At 36.3% G+C, this 9,481-nt stretch overlaps 1 non-coding gene across 1 annotated transcript; it reads left to right on the forward strand.

Annotated features, from left to right (window-relative positions):
- Positions 1 to 980: 980 nt before the first annotated feature.
- On the forward strand, positions 981 to 1,087 carry LOC126023428 (U6 spliceosomal RNA). Its single transcript, XR_007500552.1, has one exon. It is a non-coding gene; the product is annotated as a U6 spliceosomal RNA (small nuclear RNA).
- Positions 1,088 to 9,481: the final 8,394 nt, after the last annotated feature.

The following is a 9,481-nucleotide window of genomic DNA, read 5'->3' on the forward strand; positions in this document are numbered from 1 at the left end:
TTTTTCCCAGATATCAGCCCAGATTGATGGCTTTTGTCTTTTTTTTATGTATGTAAGTCTCGCTGGTGTGAGTTGATATCTCATTACTGTATTGATTGTCATTTCCCATATGTTTAGTGATTTAGATAACTTTTAATTTGCCTTTGTTTATTTGGTTCTTTAAGAATTCTCCTCATTATTGATGGGATTAGATTTATTTGTTCATGTAAATTTCTTTTTTTCTTTTTTTTTCCTTTTTCTTTTCTTTGGGCCATACCCAGTAACACTCAGGGGTTACTCCTGGCTATGCACTCAGAAATCGTTCCTGGCTTAGGGGACTATATTGGACACCGGGGGATAGAACCACGGTTTGTCCTAGGCTAGTGCATGCAAGGCAAAAACCTTCTGCCCTGCACCACCACTCTGGCCACTGTTCATGTAAATTTCTACCAGTGTTTGACATATTTTAGATATAACTGAGTGCTTTGCAAATATTATCTCCCAGCCCATGGTATGTTTCTTTATTCTGGTCATCATTTCTTTTGCAAAGCAAAAGCTTTTAAATTTAATGTAATTACACTTTTCTTTGTTGTTTTTTTGTTTTGTTTTGTTTTTTGTTGTTGTTGTTTTTGGGCCACACCTGGCGATGCTCAGGGGTTACTCTTGGCTGTCTGCTCAGAAATAGCTCCTGGCAGGCACGGGGGACCATATGGGACACTGGGATTTGAACCAACCACCTTTGGTCCTGGATCGGCTGCTTGCAAGGCAAACGCCGCTGTGCTATCTCTCCAGGCCTATAATTACACTTTTTTACTTTTGCTTTAATTTGCTTGACAAATTGCCTTGAGTCATTGAAAATGCTATAGAGTCAATGTAAATAGGTGATGTTATTGAATTAAATAGCTTCTATATCAAAGCTTCTAGATAAAACTACCTCTAAAAAAATTTGCAGTGAAGCATCCATTCCGCTGGTGATTATAGAACAATAAAGTTGTATAATAGTGCTCGCTTCGGCAGCACATATACTAAAATTGAAACGATACAGAGAAGATTAGCATGGCCTCTGCGCAAGGATGACATGCAAATTCGTGAAGCGTTCCATATTTTTAAACACACAATGCCAGAAAGCAGTGGTGGGATTTTGTGACAAGACTGAATGAAATGAATGCTTCACCTAGAATACTGTACCCAGCAAAACTCACTTTCCGGTTTCACGAAAGAATACATGGTTTCACAGACAAAAAACATCTCAGAAACTTTACAGACTCAAAACCAGTCTTAAGAGAAAAACTGAAAGACCTAATTTAAGACAAGACTAACCAAAAGACACACCAAATTTCGATATAAAGATGGCATTAAATCCCAGGACAATTCTTTTTCTCAATCTCAATGGACTAAATGCACCAGTTAAGAGACACAGAGTGGCTAAATGGATCAAAAAACTCAGTCCAACCTTCTGCTGCCTACAAGAAACGCACCTGAATAGTCAGAACAAATATAGACACAAAATAAAAGGCTGGAGAAAAATTATCCAAGCAAAAAACACCCATAAAAAAGCTGGAGTGGCCATACTAATATCAGATAATGCAAACTTTATACTCAGGAAGGTTGTAAGGGACAAAGATGAACATTTTATATTAATCAAGGGGTATGTAGAGCAGGAAGAAATCACTCTCCTAAACATATATGCACCAAATGAGGGGCCATCAAAATATTTAATAGAACTGTAGACAAATCTGAATAAATAATATCAATAACAACACAATAATTGTGGGGGACCTCAACACGGCTTTTTCAACACTGGATAGGTCAACCAGACTGAAACCCAACAAGAATATACTAGACCTGAGGAGAGAAATGGAAGAAAGAGGCCTAGTGGATATATATAGGACACTCCATCCCCAGAAACCTGGATACACATTCTTCTCCAATGTACATGGACATTCTCCAGGATAGACTACATGCTAGCACATAAAATATACCTCCATAATATCAAGAGGATAGAAATTTTGCAGACTACATTCGCTGACCACAAGGCTCTGAAATTATTTGTGAATTCCAAAGGGACTCAGAAGAAACACTTTAACACCTGGAAGTTAAACAGTCTCATACTCAATAACCAGTGGGTCCGAGAAGAAATCAAGTAGGAAACAAATGACAATAAAGACACAAACTATCAGAACTTATGGGACACAGCAAAAGCAGTACTGAGAGGAAAATTTATAGCTTTGCAAGCACACATCAGGAAGGAAGAAGGAGCTTACCTGAGTAGCTTAATTATACAGCTAATAGAACTAGAAAGTGCTCAACAAAAAGACCCAAAAATAGGGAGACAGAAAAAATAACAAAGCTGAGAGGAGAAATCAGTGACAATCCGAAGGATAACAATCCGAAAGATCAACGAAAGCAGAAGTTGGTTCTTTGAACTCGCATTAGGAAAGAAAAAGGAGAGATCACTACTGATATGACAGAGATCCAAAGGGTAATCAGAAACTACTTTGAGAAACTCTACGCCACTAAAATGAAAACCTGGAAGAAATGGATAAATTCTTGGACTCTTATAATCTTCCATGGTTGAAGGAAAAGGATGTAGCATATCTAAACACCCCCATCACCATTGATGAAATTAAAACGGTAATCAAATACCTGCCAAAAAACAAAAGCCCAGGCCCAGATGGATTCACTAATGAATTCTTTCAAACTTTCTAAGAGGAACTACTTCCAATCCTGGCAGACTCTTTCTTGAAATTGAACAAACGAAAACACTTCTAAATAGCTTTTATGAAGCCAACATCACCTTGATACCTACACCAGAGAGATGCTACGAAAAAAGAAGATTACAGACCAATATCGCTGATGAATGCAGATGCAAAGATCCTCAACAAAAACCTGGCAAATAGGATTCAATGCCTCTTTAAGAAGATCATCCACTAGATTAAGTAGGTTTCATCCCAGGAATGCAAGGCTGGTTTAACATCCATAAATCTATCAACATCATACACAACATCAACAACAAGAAAAATAAAAACCACATGATCATATCAATAGATGCAGAGAAAGCATTTGATAAGGTCCAACACCCATTCTTGATCAAAACTCTCAGCAAGATGGGAATGGAAGGAACCTTTCTCAATATAGTTAAGGCCATCTACCACAACCCAGTGGCAAATATTATCCTCAATGGGAAAAAACTAAAAGCCTTCCCTCTAAATTCTGGCACAAGACAAGGCTGTCCTCTCTCACCACTCCTATTCAACATAGCACTGGAAGTACTTCCTATAGCGATTAGGCAAGAAAAAAATATCAAGGGAATCCAGATAGAAAAGGAAGAATTCAAGCTCTCACTGTTTGCAGATGACATGATACTCTACTTAAAAAACCCTAAAGAGTTGACCAAAAAGCTTCTAGAAACAATAGACTCATATAGCAAGGTGGCAGGCTACAAAATTAACACACAAAAATCAATGACCTTTCTATAAACCAATAGTAAAAAGGAAAAAATGGACATTAAGAAAACAACCCCATTCACAATAGTGCCACACAAACTCAAATATCTTGGAATCAACTTGACTAAAAATGTGAAGGACCTATACAAAGAAAACTATAAAACTCTGCTCCAAGAAATAAGAGAGGACACATGGAAATGGAAACACATACCTGCTCATGGATTGACAGGATTAACATCATCAAAATGGCAATACTCCCTAAGGCATTATACAGATTTAATGCTATCCCTCTAAAGATACCCATGACATTCTTCAAAGAAGTAGATCAGGCACTTTTGAAATTTGTTTGGATCAATAAACACCCTTGAATAGCTAAAGCAATCATTGGGAAAAAGAACATGGGAGGAATTACTTTCCCCAACTTTAAACTTTACTACAAAGCAATAGTTATCAAAACAGCATGGTATTGGAATAAGGACAGGCCTTCAGATCAGTGGAATAGGCTTGAATACTCAGAAAATGTTCCCCAGACATATAATCACCTAATTTTTGATACAGGAGCAGGAAATTCTAAATGGAGCAGAGAAAGCCTCTTCAACATGTGGTGTTGGCACTACTGGATAGCCACTTGCAAAAAATTGAACTTAGACCCCCAGCTAACATCATGTACAAAGGTAAAATCCAAATGGATTGAAGACCTCGATATCAGACCCAAAACCATAAGATATATAGAAGAAAACATAGGCAAAACTCTCCAGGACATTGAAACTACAAGCATCTTCAAAAAGGAAACTGCACTCTCCAAGCAAGTGAAAGCAGAGATAAACAGATGGGAATATATTAATCTGAGAAGCTTCTGCACCTCAAAGGAAATAGTGCCCAGGATACAAGAGCCACCCACTGAGTGGGAGAAACTATTCACCTAATACCCATCAGATAAGGGGCTAATCTCCAAAATATACAAGGCACTGACAGAAATTTACAAGAAAAAAACATCTAATCCCATCAAAAAATGGGGAGAAGAAATGAACAAACACTTTGACAAAGAAGAAATACAAGTGGCCAAAAGACACATGAAAAAATGCTCCACATCACTAATCATCAGGGAGATGCAAATCAAAACAACTATGAGATACCACCTCACACCACAGAGAATGGCACACATCACAAAGAATGAAAATAAACAGTGTTGGCGGGGATGTGGAGAGAAAGGAACTCTTATCCACTGCTGGTGGAAATGCCGTCTAGTTCAACCTTTATGGAAAGCGATATGGAGATTCCTCCAGAAGCTGGAAATCGAGCTCCCATATGATCCAGCTATACCCCTCCTAGGAATATAACCTAGGAACACAAAAATACAATACAAAAACCCCTTTCTTACACCTATATTCATTGCAGCACTATTTACCATACCAAGACTCTGTAAACAACCAAGATGCCCTTCAACAGACGAATGGCTAAAGAAACTATGGTACATATACACAATGGAATATTATGCAGCTGTCAGGAGAGATGAAGTCATGAAATTTTCCTATACATGTATGTACATGGAATCTATTATGCTGAGTGAAATAAGTCAGAGAGAGAGAAAAAAAATGCAGAATGGTCTCACTCATCTATGGGTTTTAAGAAAAATGAAAGACATTCTTGCAATAATAATTTTCAGACACAAAGAGAAAGAGCTGGAAGTTCCAGCTCACCTCAGGAAGCTCACCACAAAGAGTGATGAGTTTAGTTAGAGAACTAACTACATTTTTAACTGTCCTAATATTGAGAATGTATGAGGGAAATGGAGAGCCTGTTTAGAGTACAGGCGGGGGTCAGGTGGGGAGGAGGGAGATTTGGGACATTGGTGTTGGGAATGTTGCACACTGGTGATAGGCGGTGTTCTTTACATGACTGAAACCCAAACACAATCATGTGTTTAATCAAGGTGTTGTAATAAAAAATAAGTTGTATAATAAAAACATATCTTAATAATATTGTGAGTTATGGTATTATTTATTTTAAATATAAAATATTTTATAATTATTTCATTAACTTCTCTACTTTAATTTCACTATGTGTCTTTACATAGAATACCTTGTAAATATTTTAATCATTATTACATATATTTTTCCATAGATGATAAACTCCAAGACAAATCTTTACTAAATCTTTATTAACCACCTAACTCATTATGTGTCAGACGTTAAATATTTGATAAAAAAAACTTTGAAAATGCTTGTACAACTTTGCCTTAGAATCAAGATGTAGTGCAAGATGTGAAAATACTTATGCTCTTTCTGAATTTTGTGTTCTGACCTTTTGTACTTTAATTGACATAGCATTAACTCATCTCCGAATCAGCCTTGAATATCCATTCTTGTTATCAATGACAGTAAACTTCAGGAAATATTATACAATATCTTGGACCTTACAGTTCTAACAATATGTGAAAAGTATACTGCTAAATGCAGAATATTGTATTATGAAGGTAAATTTATGAGAAAACATTCCTGGCAGCTTCAAAAGGTTACAAAATTGTGTACTAAGTCACATAAAGACTATATTTGGCTATTGAGTCATTTCTTGTATTTATATGAACCCAACATTTTGACAGTAAGTCCATTAAATGGTTTGAAGCACTAGAAAAATTATCCTTTACAGGTTGCTTGTAATATCTACATGCTTGCACACATGGCTTCACATACACATATTTTATTGTGCTAAATTTAAAATTAGTGTTCCAGAATACCCTACTCCCTCATTGTAGACACACCTGCATAGGTTATTATGTAAGTCAAGATTACAGCACAGTATACACTGACTGATTTTTTTTGCCAATTATTTTTCTGTCAAGCTTTTGAGCTGTTTTCAATACACAATAATAGAACACATATATAGAAGTTCATCTAAATTAAAAACTGTATATTGAACACCTACTTTGTCCAAGGTACAGTGATGTTAGAAAGAATGAAAACAAAACAGATGTATACAGAAGACATTTATTGCTTACCTAGAAAGAAAAAATAACATGTTTATCCAATAGTTATCAAATAACTGAAACTAACTTTTCTAGAGAGAATGAAGGTAAACCTATGAAACTGGGAAACAAAATATCTAAGCACTTCTCTATGAAGTGTGGAGGGGAACACTTAGTAAAATCTGGTCCATGAAGGTGTTTTGTATATATTGCCTCACTTAATAATCATAATAACCATATGGGGTCTGAATTATTATGGTACTGTTATGGGTGAAGAAATCACACTGAGGTCAGTCCAGGAATAACTTATGGCAACCTTACTGCAAACATTTTGTAGATTCAATGAGGAACACAATGCCAACCTAGTTGCTCTTAGGTGAAGAAATAAAAGGATTGATTTATAATATTTACTATATTTTGAGGTTGATAAAGAGATTTTCAGATATAATTTTATTTGTTCTTGAATCATACTAATTAGAGAAAGTTTTGATTCAGTGTGAACAAGAAACAAACATCACAAAATGAGATCAGCAAGGATGTTTTCTCGACAAGAAAGTCTTCAGGTTAATGCACATTTTGAATTTGAAGAATTCAATATATTTTGCACTTTGACTGATGAAAATAATTTTCCAGACACAGAGAACTAATGAAATTAAATTTCAGGATTCTAGCACCAAACTGAATGCACAGTTATGCTTGCTGAATGAAGTAAGCCAATGAAATATTGGCTTAATTTTATAGAGGTAACTTTTCCAGAAGCTTCTCTTACCAAAGTGATTACTTTAAAGGCAGATTCTTAAATTATAAATCAGGATATCACTGTGCTTTCATCACAGGTCTGCTCTGTGTTTCTATTATGTAACTTTTAATATATATATATATTAATGTTAGTGAAAGAGGGAGAGAGATATAGACATAGAGAGAATTTGTGGGAGATTCTACTCACCAGTCCTGGTGTTGTTTATATCAATCAATATGTCTCACAGTGGCTTGACCATACCTGTCTTTAGAGCAATGAGGGGGAATAGTATCTATCTTTTCACATAATATGGGAAGAAATTTGTTTTCATAAATACATAATAGTGTCTGTTATTGGGCTTAATTCTATTATTGTCATGGATAAGATCCAGTAATTGAGAAAGGAGCAGCCTCATGCAGAAAATACTTTATTTGCTGACCAAAAATTACAAATCAATAATTGGGGCCGGACAGACAGCACAGCGGCAGAGTGTTTGCCTTGCATGCAGAAGGACTGTGGTTCGAACCCCAGCAGCCTATATGGTCCCTGAGCCTGCTGGGGGCAATTCCTGAGCATAGAGCCAGGAATAACCCCTAAGTGCTGTCGGGTGTGACCCAAAAACCAAAAATAAAAATAAATAAAAATAAATCAATAAAACTTTATTGTCCAGACAGCCATCAAATATACCATCAAATGTACCATCAAATATAGAAGAGAGCGAATACATCCCAATTTGGCTTTTAAGGTGATTCTTAATGACTTCACACAACAGTACAAATTTAAGAGAATTTTTGTTTTTATTTTACTTGAAAGTGATGAATACATATATGGAGGGGGTAGATAAATAGCCTTATCTAATTTAATTCATGATAATGTTTAGAACAGGCATCCTTAAACTTTTTAAACAGGGGCCATCTCATTGTCATTCAGACATTGGAGGGCCATACCATAGTTTTAAAAAAACTGTGAACTTTCTCTCCACATCCCCGCCAACACTGTTTGTTCTCATTCTTTGTGATGTGTGCCAATCTCTGGGATATGAGGTGGTACCTCATAGTTGTTTTGATTTGCATCTCCCTGATGATTAGTGATGTGGAGCATTTTTTCATAGGTCTTTAGGCAACTTGTATTTCTTCTTTGTTAAAGTGTTTGTCCATTTCTTCTCCCCATTTTTTGATGAGATTAGATGTTTTTTTCTTGTAAATTTCTGTCAGTGGCTTGTATATTTTGGAGATTAGCCCCTTGTCTGATGGGTATTGGGTGAATAGTTTCTCCCACTCAGTGGGGGGATCTTGTATCCTGGGCACTATTTCTTTTGAGGTGCAGAGGCTTCTCAGCTTAATATATTCCCATCTGTTAATCTCTGCTTTCACTTGCTTGGAGAGTGCAGTTTCCTTTTTGAAGATGCCTGTAGTCTCAATGTCCTGGAGTGTTTTACCTACGTGTTCTTCTATATATCTTATGGTTTGGGGTCTGATAACGAGGTTTTTCACCCATTTGGATTTAACCTTCGTACATGATGTTAGCTGGGGGTCTAAGTTCAATTTTTTGCAAGTGGCTAGCCAGTTGTGCCAACACCACTTGTTGAAGAGGCTTTCTTTGCTCCATTTAGGATTTCTTGCTCCTTTATAAAAATTAGGTGATTGTATGTCTGGAGAACATTCTCTGAGTATTCAAGCCTATTCCATTGATCTTGCTGGGGATGTGGAGAGAAAGAAACTCTTATCCACTGCTGGTGGGAATGCCATCTAGTTCAACCTTTATGGAAAGCAATATGGAGATTCCTCCAAAAACTAGAAATCAAACTCTCATACGACCCAGCTATACCACTCCTAGGAATATACCCTAGGAACACAAAAATACAATACAAAAATCCATTCCTTACACCTATATTCATTGCAGCACTATTTACCATAACAAGACTCTGGAAACAGCCAAGATACTCTTCAACGGATGAATGGCTATAGAAACTGTGGTACATATACACAATGGAATATTATGCAGCTGTCAGGAGAGATGAAGTCATAAAATTTTCCTATACATGGATGTACATGGAATCTATCATGCTGAGTGAAATAAGTCAGAGAGAGAGAGAGAAAGATGCAGAATGGTTTCACTCATCTATGGGTTTTAAGAAAAATGAAAGACATTCTTGCAATAATAACTTTCAGACATAAAAGACAAAAGAGCTGGAAGTTACAGCTCACCTCATGAAGCTCACCACAAACAGGGATGATTTTAGTTAGAGAAATAACTATGTTTTGAACTATCCTAATAATGAGAATGTACAAGGGAAATAGAAAGCCTGTCTAAAGTACAGGCGGGAGTTGGGTGGGGAGGAGGGATATTTAG

The sequence above is a fragment of the Suncus etruscus genome, chromosome 11 (assembly GCF_024139225.1).
Source record: "Suncus etruscus isolate mSunEtr1 chromosome 11, mSunEtr1.pri.cur, whole genome shotgun sequence".
Taxonomy (NCBI): domain Eukaryota; kingdom Metazoa; phylum Chordata; class Mammalia; order Eulipotyphla; family Soricidae; genus Suncus; species Suncus etruscus.